This window comes from Carassius gibelio, chromosome A25 (genome assembly GCF_023724105.1).
Source record: "Carassius gibelio isolate Cgi1373 ecotype wild population from Czech Republic chromosome A25, carGib1.2-hapl.c, whole genome shotgun sequence".
Classification (NCBI taxonomy): Eukaryota; Metazoa; Chordata; class Actinopteri; order Cypriniformes; family Cyprinidae; genus Carassius; species Carassius gibelio.
The window spans coordinates 5,739,653-5,755,353 of NC_068395.1; the positions used below are offsets into that span (position 1 = coordinate 5,739,653).

Sequence of the window (15,701 nt, forward strand, 5' to 3'; positions counted from 1 at the left end):
GGATCCTCGGCAGTGAATGGGTGCCGTCAGAATGAGAGTCCAACCAGCTCATAAAAACATCATGACAATCCACAAGACTCCAGCTCATCAGTTAACATCTTGTGAAGCAAAAAGCTCCATCTTTGTAATAAAGAAAAAAAAAATGTTTTCAAACTGTTTTGGACTGTTTTCAAAGTCCATAATCCATATTATTGCCTTCTCAAGTGAAAAAGTTATCTGAATAAGGAGAGAAATATAAGCACAGTTTACAAGCTAAAACAGTATAAAAGAGTTCTAAATAAATATGTGGAAGGATTTCGATGTGAAAGGACAACAGGAGATGGACCTTTTTACTAGAGGAAGCAATATTATGGATTATGGACTCATATTTTGGCTAGAAGCCTTGATGGATTTGCATATTACAAACACGCAGTTACAACCCCTCATAGCGTTTCAAACCTGCATGAATTTTTTTGATTTAAATATCATATTTAAGTCCCACAAAAATATACAGCAAGCAAGATTTGTCAATTGTCAATGTGTTACTGATCATATGATCATACGTCAGTAAATCACATTTCTGAATTCACTCAAAAGTTAATTCTGTATAAACACTACATTACTGTACTGACAGAAAGATGCATCAAACAGGTCACAGAGCTTCATATTCTGCCTCCTGGCACTTTCTGTATTCACAGAGGAAGAAGAGAATGGAAGATGACGTGTTAGCTTGCTCCACTTATGGCCAAATCTTCAGCACAGCGGGTGGCTCCTCATCTCACTGTACAGCAGTTATCTTTACTGGGGCTTTTAATCAGTGCGTGTGGCCAGTAAGCTTGTTTTAGTGGAGCTGTGGGTTTCTGCTGGGCGGAAGAGAGCAGTTACATAAGAGATATGAAAGGAAATGGAGGTATAATCGCGGTTTTCTCATTCACATCCTCTCATTTTATCTTTCTTCTGCTTTTTTAATACATTTAGTATGTAAGTGAGTTCAGCAAAGGTCAAATGGTGAAATGGGTAAAGACATTTAAACACAAATTGATATATATTGGACAATGCGCCACAGGTTTCATAATTCTCAATATCATCACATTACAAATTAATCAAATAGCTAATAATAAATTGATAATTAATAATGAAGTATACAGCTACTATAAGCGTATCCAATCATACCCGGATATATACAGTACACTCTCGTTTAGTGGTATGTACAATATAGCAAATCTCAACCGCTTGACTGATATATCATTTTAAAAATGTCAACTATATTATAATTTAGCGATATATTAAAAGTTGTCTATTTAGTGGACTCTACTCGGCCTGTATTTTGATGTAACGCAAGATATTGTTGCAAAGCTGTTTATATCAGTGCAAAATGTAAACTGTATTGTCTCACAGCTCTGTATATAAAGCTGGATATATGTTATACCCAACTTTTACTGTACTCTGCTAAATTTGACTATAAGGCACAAAGATATTCAGATATTATAAACACATGAAATCTCTATAAATTGAGTTGATGTAATATTTTGCCTGCTTTTTCGACATGTCAAAAGCTTGACCACTTAGAAAAGTAAACCCACTCTATTATTCAGTAAACAGCATCACTTTAAATCATTTATTTCTGGAGCACGAACAGTGTCAAAGCACATGCACTAACCAACCCGATCTCACGGCAATTCGTACATTTTTCACAAGGTGACTTATTCGTACGAATTCGTACGACCACACTCGTACAAATTCATACGATTGTTGCCAAATCGTACGTATTTAACGAGTTGCACAATTCGTATGAATTTGTACGAATGACCTACACCTAACCCCGCCCCTAAACCTAACCGTCACTGGGGTTTAGACAAATCGTATAAAATCGTACGAGTGAGGTCGTACAAATTCGTATGAATAAGCCACCTCGTAAAAATACGTACGAATTGGCAGAGAGATAGGGTTGGCACTAACAGCTAGAACACCAACCTTCATTGGAAAAGGTTTCTTTTCATTAACAGTCTTGTCTTAAGGACAGAGCTAAACTAATTGCAAATGACTTTACCTCCATAGACCGTTGCACTGCATCTGTCCTTGAAGTTAATTTGGTTGTTGGTGGAGAGTGTGTTTTGGCTGCATGCAGGGGGTTCCTCGCAGGGGTTCTGAATTGAAATTGGGAAGTTATCCAGAGCTTTGTTTTCCATAATTTTGGCAGATAAACAAATGTAATGTAATTGCTGTTTTCCTTCTCGCCTAAAACTCATATACACAAAAGTCTCACAAACAAAGTCTTTCCACATCCTTCAATCATCTGTATTTGTGCTGACTTTACTGCTGAAACTGTGTCAACACGCATCCCTTTTCGATCATAATATTAATATCACACATTAATCCAGCAGTCACAGGTTCCTGGGAGGATTAAAGATCATTTTAGACAAAGCCAACTGCTGAAGCCTTTAACAATTCATTTGTGTGAAACAAAGAATGAGAATGAGAAAAATATCAAAATATATATATATATATACTGTTCTTTAGAATCACAAGCAAAGACTCGTTCTCAGGCCACCTTTCCTTAACATCAAACCAGGAGCCATAACTCAGTGCTGAATTGTAAATCAGGCTGTTTATGAGCTTGGGGGGGGGCTCATTTAAATTTAATTTGAAATATTATTTCTCTTTAGGGTCTGTCTGCTCAGCAGAACAACACAAAAATAAAAGAAAAATACATTATAACCCCTCAACCTACAGGTGTGGATGCTCCAGAACAAGGGTTTTGGGAACGCACCATATTGTACAGGCAAAAAAAAAAAAAGTGAGCTGTGTCACAGTGACCAGGGCTGGGGCAGTATGAGTATAGCTCAGTATTCAATGTGAAAAAGAGAAATAGAAATGATAGGAAGTGACCTAGACAAAACAGCTCTTAGGAAGAAGTCCAATGCTTTAGATTTGGTCTATTATGGTTCATTATATTGGAAGGAGAAATACAGAAACGTATGGAAACACGTGAAAACAATCAGGCCCAAACGAACTGTTTTTACACAAAGCAAGAAGAGAGTGGTTTATGATTTAATACTGTAGCAAATAATGTTGGGAATATTATATCAAATTTGCCATACATAGTGAAAAAAATGAAAACACTCCAGTCTCCATTATGAATAAAACCATTCTTGCCTTTGGAGCAGATTAATACATCACTTGTAACGTTGAGAATGATAGATCTTGCATGTAAAACCTCATTATTGAAATGTCTCGTACTTACAAATTGGAATCAACCTGAACACGAAATGTCTTCAAATGGATGAGGATTTTATGCAAATTATCCAGACTTATGGTTTGTTCATATCAGGTCTTGTTCACATCAAGTCCACTGTAGCCCATTTTTAGGAGGTATTTTTTGCACCAAACGTGATATAAAATTGAAAAAGAAAAGTCTTTTATTTTTAAGGCCATCTATAATGTTAGAGAAAATGTATTGTAATCGGAACCGATTTGAGGAAATTTGGCATTACGTCACTTGCTCACTAATGGATCCTCTGCAGTGAATGGGTGCCATCAGAATAAGAGTCCAAACAGCTGATAAAAACATCACAATAATCCACAATCCACATGACTCCAGTTCACCATCATAAAGGTGTAAGACTTGTAAAACAGTGGATCTCTGCACTTTTCTCACCTGATTCAGACAAGACAAATGTTTCACTGCAGAAAGCAGTATTATAGATAGGGTACTCGTATTTTAGCCAGAAGGAATGATTTGGAGTTAAAAACATGTTAATAATCAGTTTGTTTCTTGGGAACACATAGCTTTACACTTCACAAGATGTTAATAGATGGACTGGAGTCATACTTGTGGATTGCGACTTTCATTTTAATGGCACTGATTCACAGCTGAGGATCCATTGGTGAGCAACTTATGTAATCATATAGATATATGCATAGTTAATTATACTTAAAAATGTCTCTCTGCTGAGTACAGATAATCAGCCAAAGAAAATCCCTCGAGCAGAGGTTAAAATAGGACATCATTTCAGTATCATAACAGCTCAAAATCTCCTTTTCATGCCTCCTACATATTCTGCATGTAGCATTTCCTCCTACATGTCAAACAGTGACAAGCGACAAGAGCAAATAAGGTATCACAAACTTTAGGGATGTTATAACTGTCTTTCTGTAATCTGCCAGACAAATCATGACAAAATGCATCAAAATGACAAGTGGTAATCAGAGTCACAAACTAAATAGCTCCTCTTGCTTTGGTGGGAAATGTATATATTTAAAAGACCATACATATAAGAAACACTGGGTGTCAAAAATCTGGAAATTTTGCTTCTCGAAGGTCTCAAAAGGTTGAGGAAGCCCTCCCAGCAAATCGGCCTGGAGATTTCTTGCATGTCAGATGATTGTGATGCATTTCAATAAGCACAGTAGGAAGCTTCCTTTTCATCATCCTGCACTGATTCCCCGCGTCTGAATGCTGCATTTCTGCTGTCGCTCGGTGTTCTTAGTAATCATTTATCTATGCAAAGCATTTGTGCTATGAATTTGAATATTTATTCAGGTACGCTGAATATAATAAGAGTTTATTGAAGTAGTCAGCATGTCCAGAGGGCTAAGAGTTTGCATAATTTATGAGATTTTGCTGCTGATATTTGTTCGTCCAAAATTGCATTATATACACATACATACAGACACACTGTGGTGCTCAAGAACTAATTGTCAAATTCATATGTTGAGGAAAAATTTTAGTGGAAACTTTTTTTCTGGATTCCTCAATGAATAGAAATTTGAAAGGAATTCAACTTTTATGAACTTTTTGGACTCTCATTCTGACGGCACTCATTCACTTTTTGGAGGATCCATTGCTGAGCAAGTGATGTAATGCTAAGTATTACAGAGAAAGATACAAAATTATTTACATCTTGGATGGCCTGAGGGTAAGTAAATTTTATATTTTTAGGTGGCAGTATTAATTTATGTCCTTCATGTTAGAGTATATGATTTGTAATATGTGAGGGAATAAAAGAAACACATGAAAGTCGATCTGTCAGGGCTGGAAGCGACAGTTCGGTCCTGTAAGCCGTGGACCTCTGAGCCACAGTTTAAAATTACCTGTAGGACACAACCCCTGGCCCAAGGTCACCTCTGTGGCCTGCGCAGATGTCATTTTCAAAGAGAAGCCTTTGTGCTGACATGTGTGCCACAGAGTTAAAGATGTCGAACAAAACATGTGACATCTGTCAACAGTCAGAGTATCAAGAGGCCGTCCTGTTCAGAAATGTGTTGGGTTGTTGAGTGAACCTTAAAGTCCCTGTACTTACAGATAAAAAGGGGAAAACAACGTGAAGTGGTAGAACAATTGTACTCTCCTATGAAAAAAAGACTAAAAATAAACAACTTAAAGGGATAGTTCACCTTCATTTGCTGGTCCCCATTTCCATAGTATGGGGGTGGGGGAATAAAAGCACAATGCTAGTCAATTGGGACCAGCAACTGAAGGTGAACTATCCCTTTAAAAAATGCACAGCCAAAGTCCTTCCAATGAAACACAGTTGTTATTTCTCCTTTTGAGGCATAAATTATTCCTAGCATTGAGAGGTCATTTTGACAGAGCTAATTATCTATTGTACCAGCAGAGGGCAACAACATTACTATGATCTGGAGAAACATATGGAGTTTATTTACTCACACACAAACATTTCCACAGTCAAATTAACCCTGGGTGAAAACCAAGATGGTAATATGCGCTTCCATAAATAATATTAAAATGTCTGTACTTTGATTCCCTGCATACAGCCTACTGAATTCACAAGCATAAAAATATGCTTTATGACTCCACATTAGAAACAAATGGAGTAAACTGTGCTTTTGCATCCACAGATGCTATAGACTGTAACATTCTGCCAAGTCGTTCTTTCAAAGCGAAATGCACCAATGTGATTATGCTTTAAAAATACAGCAGGAGAGTTGTTATTTAATGGCCAATTGAATTAAGTATAAAAAAAATGACTGTTACTTACCAAGTCACAAACTAGAATTCATAAATCAGAGAAAGTGGAAATATCCCTGTGTGAAAGCAACACCTGACTGTGTTTTTTTTACAATTTGCAGAGGTCAGAGGTTGGGTTATTGACACTATTTACAGTTTAGGCAGTTTAATTTTAAGCAGGAATAGTTTTCATGAAACATTTTATACCCCTCATATTAACCACTGTGTGAATGAGTCTGGAAGAGTCAGGTAGTTGCTAAATGAAGATCTCGATTTTAAGTCGCCTCTTCGAAATGTCAACACAGTGAAAGACAGCCTTGTATGGGGACAATTGAATTTCTCTGACTGTACCACTCTCCAATGGAGAGAGTAATAATGGAAGAAAAATACCTCCTCTCACATGGAAAAAACCCCACCTGCATTAATATCAAAGACCTGCCACAGAGAGATGTGAAATCACTGCAGCTTTACAGAGAAACGGTGACAAAAACTCAGTGGGGTGGATATTTAATACCATCTCAAACCTTAGAAGTTAGAACCATCTCCGCTAATATGTCAAGTGTGGGAATTATTGTCAAACTTCATTCAAATTCTCATTCTCTCGTCTCCTCCCCATCAAACCGACTGTTGGCTTTATTTGTTTGTCAGCTAACACATGCTCTCGACAATCCAGCGGAATATAGATTAGCTTCCGGCGTCAGAGCGCAGGTACAGGCATGTGTGGTGCTTGACTGATCGCCTCAATTCACACTCAGAGATGGCATGACAGCAGGCTGCAGGCAAGTTATTTCTTGAGGATGAGGAGAGCGAGCCTGTGGCCCAGTAGGCAGCTGCATCCTCAGAGACTGATGCTCCATCCCCTACTAGAAATATCATGCAGCGTCCATCTCATACCCAAGTCACCTCTAAATCCAACTTGTGCATTTCAAACAAATGTCATTTTGCTCAGAAAAGCGCTTTTATTTCTGCTTGTTAAAATAATCTAAATCTTTCTATACTGTATTAACTCACCTGTTTCTCCATGTAATTACACTTACGAAAATGGTTTTACAACAAATAAAAACAAAAAACTGTGGTTACTGCTGTTAAACCAGGTAACCACAAATAAGCCATGGTTTTGCTAACCTCTATCCTTAGTTTAATTATGATATATGTAGTGAAACTGTGCAAATGTTAATCAATCTGTCCAAAAAAACGATATGGTTAGGCTACTGCACTTTTACTCTAATTAAATCATGGTACATTTTAACAAGGGTAACTTCATAGCACTTACATTTTTGTATTGTTAGATAGGTATTTTTGATCTACTTTGTTCTGTTAGCAGCTTGCTAACACATTTGTTGTTATTTTTTTTTAACTATATATTTCAATCTGCTTTGTTTGGTTATCAGGCGATAGCACACGCGTCTGCATGTCTGTTAAAGATCGCTTCATCTGGAAAGCATCTGCTGTGTACAAACATTTGATACGTCAATTTTCCATCTTGAACGTCTATGTGACATAGGAAATATCCTATAGACGTATTGCAGATAAGCAAACACTGAGGGAGTGTGTCAGCACTTCTATTCTGGATTTCATTTATTAACAGTATTACTCAATGTTTTTCAGTCTACTAGCAATTTGCTAACATTATAGTTAATTTAATGTTAGCTTATTTTGATCTAATCACTTTGTTAGAAGGTTGATAGCACATTCTTGATATCAGTTTTAGAAATCACTTATTTTCCCTCAGTTAGCAGCTTGCTAGCACTCATTGTTGATTTTATTATTAGCTATGTAACTTTCAATCAGATGTTTTGTTAGCACCTTGCTAGGAGTTCTATAATTATAGTTAGCTAAGTAACCCCTTTTTTTCTTTTGCTAGCACTTTTGTTGAGTGCTATTTCAAGTAAGCGAGTTATTTTAGTCTTGCTCTGCTAGATTGTTAGTACATCTGTTGTTGATTTTATGTTATGTTCCCAATTTCTGCTTTGTTCGGTTATTAGCTTGTTAGCACATCCTTCATGACTACAGATCTCAGTGTATTACTCGAACCGTTAGCGGCTTGCTAGCACTCACTGTTAGTTTTACACACTGGCTTATTTATTTTTTCAACTGATTTTCCATAGTAACTTGCTAGCACTTTAAAATTAGCCATGGTTTTATTGTAGTAAAAAATTTAGTAATCATGTTTATTTGGTGTATTAATTAATCATTTGTATAACCACAGTTTCACTACAAATACCACGGCTAAACTATGGTTGTTTAGCAAAACCATGGTTATTTGTGCTTACCATGGTTTATAGTAATCATGCATGTTTTTTTTTTGTAGTAAAACCATGGTTAATTTATTAGCTAATTGAATATGTTAGCTATTTATGTATATATTTAATATAAGTATCCCTGCTGAAAAAATAAAATTACAAAAAAAGCTGGTCTCTTAGCTGGTCAGTCAGGTGGTCTCCCAGTCTTAACCAGCTAAAGAAGGGGTCAAAACCCCTCTGAAACCAGCCCTATATATAGTCTAAGTATTTTTTTTATTCATTTTTTTTATTTGCACCACTGAGATCGCATTGTAGATGGAGCTACCCAGACAGAACAAATAAATGCTAATCTGCCAAAGAAATGTCCTATAGCTCATTGTTTCTGGAAGACACATTTTATACATTCCCTGGAAATCAAAGCCATGACCTTGGTGTTGCTAGCACCATGCTCTAGCCAGTGAGCTACCTTTTAAGGCATTTATAAGGCACTGTTTCATTGTGGAGATCAACTAAATGTTCTCATTAAATAGGCCTACAAATGCAGTATATATAGTACAAACTAAATGGACAGAAAATCTATTGAAGAGATGTGACGACTTTCCAAACATAAACCCTTCAGCCAAACTTTCACATAGCAACAAGTAACCTGCAGAGCTTAATTCAAAACGACAGATTGCTTTGCCTTGGCAAGACTTGGTTGATAGCGTAAGATTCAGATCTTCCATTTATAGAACAAAAACCTGCATGCGATAATTCAGTCTTGAGGAAACAATAAAAAAAGAAACACCTGTGTGCAGGGTCTATTTTGGGATTGGAGCAGTCAAGGTCATCCATGCGGAGACAAATTGTGTAGGAGGCACGGCTAACAAAGGGAATATGTTAGTGCTTTCCACAGAGCTCGGCACACAAGCAGGTGGATCTAAGAAACAGACCTGCTGAGAGGCTGATGGGAAGAGAGCTAAAAGGCGGGAAAGAAGTCTATCAGTTACTGAAGAGGAGCCATTATACAATCCGGGCACAAAGAGTCAAAAAAAGGTTTATGAGGGAAAGATGAGGCAATACACTGTGAAGAGGTTACGGTATTGGCAGTCCTTTGATAGCAAAATAGTGGTTAAAGATGAGAAAGAAATCTTACTAAGAAAAAATAAAATAGAGAAGTAAAATACTTATTAATTAATAAATCCTTGATTCAGTTTTTGTCTTTTTAGCAATAATGAAATATGAGAAGGTTTGTCAATAGTATATCTTGCGATTCTGACCTTTTTCCTAGAGGTCCAACTTTATATCTTTTTTTTTCTTTTTTTTTTCTTTTTTGTCAGCATTGTGAGCTAAAAAGTCACAATTACCTTTTTATTTTATTTATTCTGTGGTAGAAATTGGTTTCTATATATTTTGCTAATTTTAGTTGTAGTTTTACCTAAATATAATTTAATATTTCAGAAAATGCCATGCTACCCTTTTCACTGGTATAAGATTCAGCTTGTCAAAGACAGATTCTCCAAGACTCAATCAGCAGATCTCATCACCTCATCCTCCAGTGCTCTCATGTGACCTTGTCCGCCTCCGCCCTCTTCATCCCACTGCTGCCCTTTTGCAGTTGGAGGCCTGTGTGGCCCCATCACTCTTAGTGTTGGTCTCTCTGCCAAACGCCAGGGCTAAAAATATCTGTGCCAACAAGGCAGAGTGGGTTCAGCCCTCTAACAGGAATAGCAGAGTAGCAGTCAACTGCTGTCTCACAGATTCACTGGAATTGTCAGTTTGTGGCAAGCACAATGCCCTCTCTTTCTCTTTTTCATTTTCTCCCTCTCTGGTTTCCTTCCATACGTTGGACAACATCTCCGTCCCCTAGAATTCATGACATGTTTCAGATCAGACTGCTGCAGAGGGGGGAGTTGTTTAGACAGAAGAACATGCAAATAAATACGCCATGCTGTTAATTTCCTGCAATTTCAATGGTGTCAAAATATGAGCACATACCAAGCACTTAATACCACCCACAGACGCTGCATTAATCACACCATGGACCTTAATCAGGGCTAATTTGACTGATTAGTTCATTAGGTTGTACTGTTAAGTACCTTGGTAAAACATTCAGCCAACAAAACACTGAAAATAAGGTTTTCCAAAAAAGAAAAAAGTTATCTGTTGTGGAAACCCTTATCTGCCAGCTGGGGTTTTGTGGATTACTTCGAAGTTGCCTAAAAATCATCAAAAATGATCCATGCTGAGCCCCGTTTACTTGCATTAGATAAAATCCTGGAATGTTTTCTCCAAAATCTTACTCTCTTTTTGGCTGAAAAAATATAATATATTGTACAACCTGGACGGCCTGTTGAACGATATATTGGGCAACTTGAATATTCCTTTAACTTAAAGAATTGTGCAATCATGTAATAGCGAAAAACTATTAAATGCATCTATGATGACCCCAATTTAGATAAAAATAAGTGGCATGTTTGCACTGAAAAGAATGTACATTTCTTAAATACATTACAGCACTATTACAGAATTTAGCACCTAGCTAAACTCTATTTTTGTTTGTGCATTGCATTTAAATGGTTTAACTGTGAATTCGCCCCTAAGGTTGTACATCTTATTGAATGGACAGCCTTATTTTCAATCACATTTGGCATCCACATTAAGCGTCAATTTATGGTTATTTTAGACTTTATGAATGGTGTACATTAAATCTGACTAATGCAGATAAGAAATACATGTGTCTCTTTTTCTTCTCAGCTTGGTGAAATCATTGCAAGTCTGAGTCACTCTCTGTTCTACTGTGGTTATGCGAAATATTGAAATACTGTTCAAGAATTTAGAAAGCTGACTATTGCCACCTAGTGGCGAGAAACAAAAAGGCACTAGCAGCCAATTTCAAGCTTATAAATAATTAATCTGATTGCATGAATGCTAAAATGCTTCAGATTTGCTTTGATCAAGCTTTGAAAATGCTAAACAGTCTGATGACAACCTTCAAAGTGCAACACAACTGTTTCACTAATATTTTTCATTTCCTAAGACAGTGGCAGTGAGACCACAAATGGGCGGGGATACTGTCGAACCACATGGGCGCACTGTCATTGTTGTTGTGCATCAAACAGGCCTCCATTTACAAATTTAATAGAGTGCTTATATAATGTCCATGAATGAGAATTTAATTCCTTTTGTTTTGGCTTCTGGTTAACACTTCCTATACTGACACTACACACAACAAACACATCTTTTAAGCCTGCGGTTTCTGTGCCTGTGTAACAGATCTTCGCACAAAAGCTCTGTGACCAACTACATTTAATTGAGTTTTATTAAATGTTCAAACAGCATGAACCGTGGGGATTAACATTAATGCATGTTGAGTGCCTCTGTGTTAACACTGTCAGGAATATTTATTTATGTGTAATTTTAGCCCCCTTCTTGTGATTTCCAGTAGACCTATTATTATAAAGCACAATTATAAGAATTGTTCACATTAAAAGCATTTAATGCTGAATAAACTGTCTTAAGCATGTATGCAAACATGAATACTGACTCACACTTTATTTTATATGCCACACAAAGAATAATTATATTTAATATTGTTTAATAATAATGTGTGTTTGTTTAACAGATTTGCAGTCGTGCAAATGCATTTTTCATAAAGACAAAACATTTAAAGCAAACACTTATATCCTTTTAGTAAGAAAAAAATAAATAAAATACATTGAAAACCTGTCATACTGCAAGCGAATGCATGTGTTTTAGCTGCAAATACCTGACACAGCATGGTGTTATTCTGCGTTTGAGGATAAACTCCTAGATCTCGTTCTCCAGAGAAGGCTTCCCTGAAAGTAGAGAGAGAAATCAATAACTTGAATCATTAGTCTGGCTCATGTGGGCAAATTATATAAACATTAATTGGATATGACAGAGAGAGATTTTTTTTAGCTGTTTGCATTAAAAATTGTGTTGTTGTAGCCAAGTTGGTCAAGAAAATCAACCATTACTGTGTGTTCTTACTGTAATACAGCTGTGCATAACAAAAAATCTGATAAAATGAAATTGTAAAATAATAAATATGCTCTTATTTCTGTTGGGGTTGATTTAGTGTTTTAATATTGGGTCCCTGAGACTTCAATGATGTTAATAATGAAAATAATACTAGTCATTGTAAAATTAAATCTCAAATTGTTCTTTTAAATTCTCATAATAACATCCTCTGATCTAATCAAATCCAAACAGGCAGATCTGATTAAATATATATATATATATATATATATATATATATATATATATATATATATATATATATATATAGCTATCTCTGTTTACTGCAAACTAATCACGCAGTTTTTAATAACATTCTTTATGGAGTCTGTCTGATTTAAAAAAAAAGAAAAAAAAAAATATATATATATATATATATATAAGTCTCTACCTACATAAAGCAACCGAAGGATGGTATGCGTAACGTGCCAATATTTAGTGTTTTTGACATCATCCATTAAACTTAAGAGTAATCATTTGTGATCATTGCCGCCATCCTCTGGCCTTAAAGGAGAAAAGCGTTGTAATTAAATATGTACATGTGCTTTTGACTGTCATAAATAAAGTGACAGAATGGGATATAAACTGACAGAACCATCATGAATCCTTATCAGGTGTTAGGAAATATAACAACATTTGTTATTTTACTTCCCCGCTGCTTTTAAACATCCCCAGCGTGCCTTTAATATGAAGATCCGCACTTTCACACATGCGCACTCGCCACATGGTGGCAGCACTGCACCAGTAGACATACCGACTGAATTGTTTTTTCCACCCTTCTTTCCGGTACAGGGGCTCACCGGGGTATAACCCACCTGACTCGATGCCTATTAATACAGACAACGCTTCACTTTCATCCATAATGTGATTATGCCATCCCGGGGCGCAAAACGATACCCCTGACCGCAACCTGTCAATACGAATCTCTATGTGCCTATTGTACCGCCGGGCACGCGTTGTGTTCTCCCTGTCCCCTGCGGCTAGGGACAGGTCACATAAAGATTAGTCGGGTCTCCTCTCATCAGTAGGGGTCCCATCAGGAGAAATAAGCTTCTTCCAGGGAGGTGACTATTATAAACAGCTGCCTCCTTTCATTTTGTGTGCTGACACACGGTGGTCTAATTTTGCCTCTGGATCTTTCGGCACCATATTGTTTTGCCTGTTTTTTTTTTTTTCGCGCCTACTTGATGTTTTGTTGTTTTTTTCGCTCGTGCGCGATTTCTTCTTCTTCTTCTTCTTTCAAATATTAATAGGTCTTACTTATTTTTCCTCCGCCTCTGTTTCTGTCAGATATGTCTGCTGTGATACTTGGGCTCAATCAGAGATTATTCACGGCGCTCTCGATTCAGACATGACCGAGCTTTGTTTGCCTCGTGCCTCTCTGACAGAACCAGCCCACGCTTCACCTTCGAACGTGCCTCTACGTCACAACGTGTACCGCACTCTTCCTTTCTGTGACGCTTGCCTGTCCTTAATTATGAACAATTAACGCGTGGACGCAAACGCGGTAAAGCATCCTACTTCTAAATGGCCATACCCTGGAAAGTAACATGACAAAACCACACACAGAAAAGGCACGGCATAGTGCAGCAAAATAACCCCAATGAATGTTATAGTACTTATCAAAGAAGGCAATTCGCTGATATTTGTGAGTTCTCTGAGCACATCTTCTTGAAAATAATTACAGCGGTAATGACTTTTTCCCGGTAATGCTGGGAGAGAAGTGAACAGAAGCCGGAGACATGTAGGCCGATCAAATATCCACGGCCAGGCCTCCCGGTGTGCTCCCCTCCGCAGCCGTGCTACGGTCCTATATCTACACGGCTGATAAACCATTAGCGAGAGTCGTGACTCACTCGCTGATCGTAGTGAAGAGCGCTAGCGGCCAGCCTGGCCCAATACTTCCAATTGTTCCCTTAATATCTGTCTAATGGCCTCCATTTAATCTAGGGAGGATGATTATTACGTATCCGTCCCCCCTCCCTTTTCCTCTGGCCGAACACACACACAAAGCCACAGTCCTAGCAGATGAATACATCTCGGTCATCAGTGTAAAGTAAAACATAATTAGTGCATTTTCCTCCAGTGCATGAGTATGCTAATGAGGTAGCTTCGCTGCTTAATTTGAGGTTATGTTCAGATAGCTACATGCAGCGAGGGTGTTTGGAGGTTTGTCTCGGCCCGGCCGGGTGTTGTGCGATCTCTGTAGTTTTCTTCAGGTCCATTGATTGGAATGTTATGCGCTTACTAATAAACTGAATGCAGATTATTAAGCAACTTTTAATTAGACAAAAATCTGGTAGCCTTTATGGTTCTTATACCAAAAAGAAAAATCCTAGGCCTACTGGTTTTCCTTTTCGCACAGGATGGTTACCTCTAGTCACTTGTAGTCATTTCTGAGACTGTGATCTTAATCACGTGCAAATCGGCCACGTCTGTAATTTGTCAAATAAAAAATCCCCCGCAAAAGACCTACCATATTTTGCCGGACACCTGTGACAGGTCATGTGCTAATATTAATCCCATGCAAATCAACATCTCTGTAATTTGGCCTGGATTTGGTGGGGTTGTGTGTGTCTCTTTTTGTAAGGTTTTTGTTTCCTGTGTGCCTTTTTATCCATCTTTCGTGTAGAATGGAGGCTGCACTGGAGTTTTTTGATAGTATTTTGGGTGCCGGGTCATATCGCTATACACCATACAACTATACAATTTGCAGAAAGAGAAATCTGAAAACCATCAGAAGAGCGAAAACAAAGAATGTTTAGATGGAGATAGATGACACAGCAGCATGCCGTAAGAAACATTCATATCTGGAAGTTAAGTCTGTAAATTTGAGTGAAATCACAGGCTTCGCTTAGTGTGAATGTGCCACACGAAACTCAGATTTGGGGGGTCATTTCTAAATCACACTACTAATACTAATCACGTGCGAAAAGGACTTAAACTGTTTCTATGGTTCAAGATGGGGTTTGTTCAGCTAGGAAAATAGCTGAAAACTAGCTTGGTTGGAATGGGAGACTGGTTAAACCATCTTTAACCAGCTAAAACCTGAATTTTTTTAAGCATTCTTTCTTTCCTCCTGTTACGACCCTGTTTAGGGACCAACATAAGAACGCCGTTCTGAAGGCAACAAATACCACAGTGACCAGGGAAAAAAGGTAAACGAATATAACCAAAAATAGGAAAAACAGCAAAATATGCATTTAAACATAAATCATAAATAAGGACTAGTGAGCTAACTAATCTAAGATACCACTAACTCAAAAGTTAAGAAAACTTCCTAACTCCCATGGAAGAAATCAAACTCAGCAAGTCTCACTTACTTATGTTTCTATGTCACAATCACTCACCTTCCTTAAACAACAGAATAAGGAAAACCAAAACCAAAAATCCTTGCCTTCCTTCCTTTTTTTTCCTCTCTTCTTCCTTCTCTATTGCTTTCAACTTGTTTTCTTTTATACCTTCTTTTTTGTCTTCCAATTTTGTCT

At 37.3% G+C, this 15,701-nt stretch overlaps 1 protein-coding gene across 1 annotated transcript in view; it reads right to left on the reverse strand.

The window, feature by feature from the left end:
* Nucleotides 1-14,224, reverse strand: part of LOC127947250 (NT-3 growth factor receptor-like) — a 248,372-nt gene extending 234,148 nt beyond the window's left edge. Inside the window, exons 1-2 of the mRNA XM_052544244.1 lie at nt 13,474-14,224; nt 11,942-12,011 (exon numbers count right to left, since the gene is read on the reverse strand). The gene's annotated coding sequence lies outside the window, so the exon portion shown is untranslated. The remainder of the gene's footprint in view (nt 1-11,941; nt 12,012-13,473) is intronic.
* Between the last annotated feature and the right edge of the window lie 1,477 nt (nt 14,225-15,701).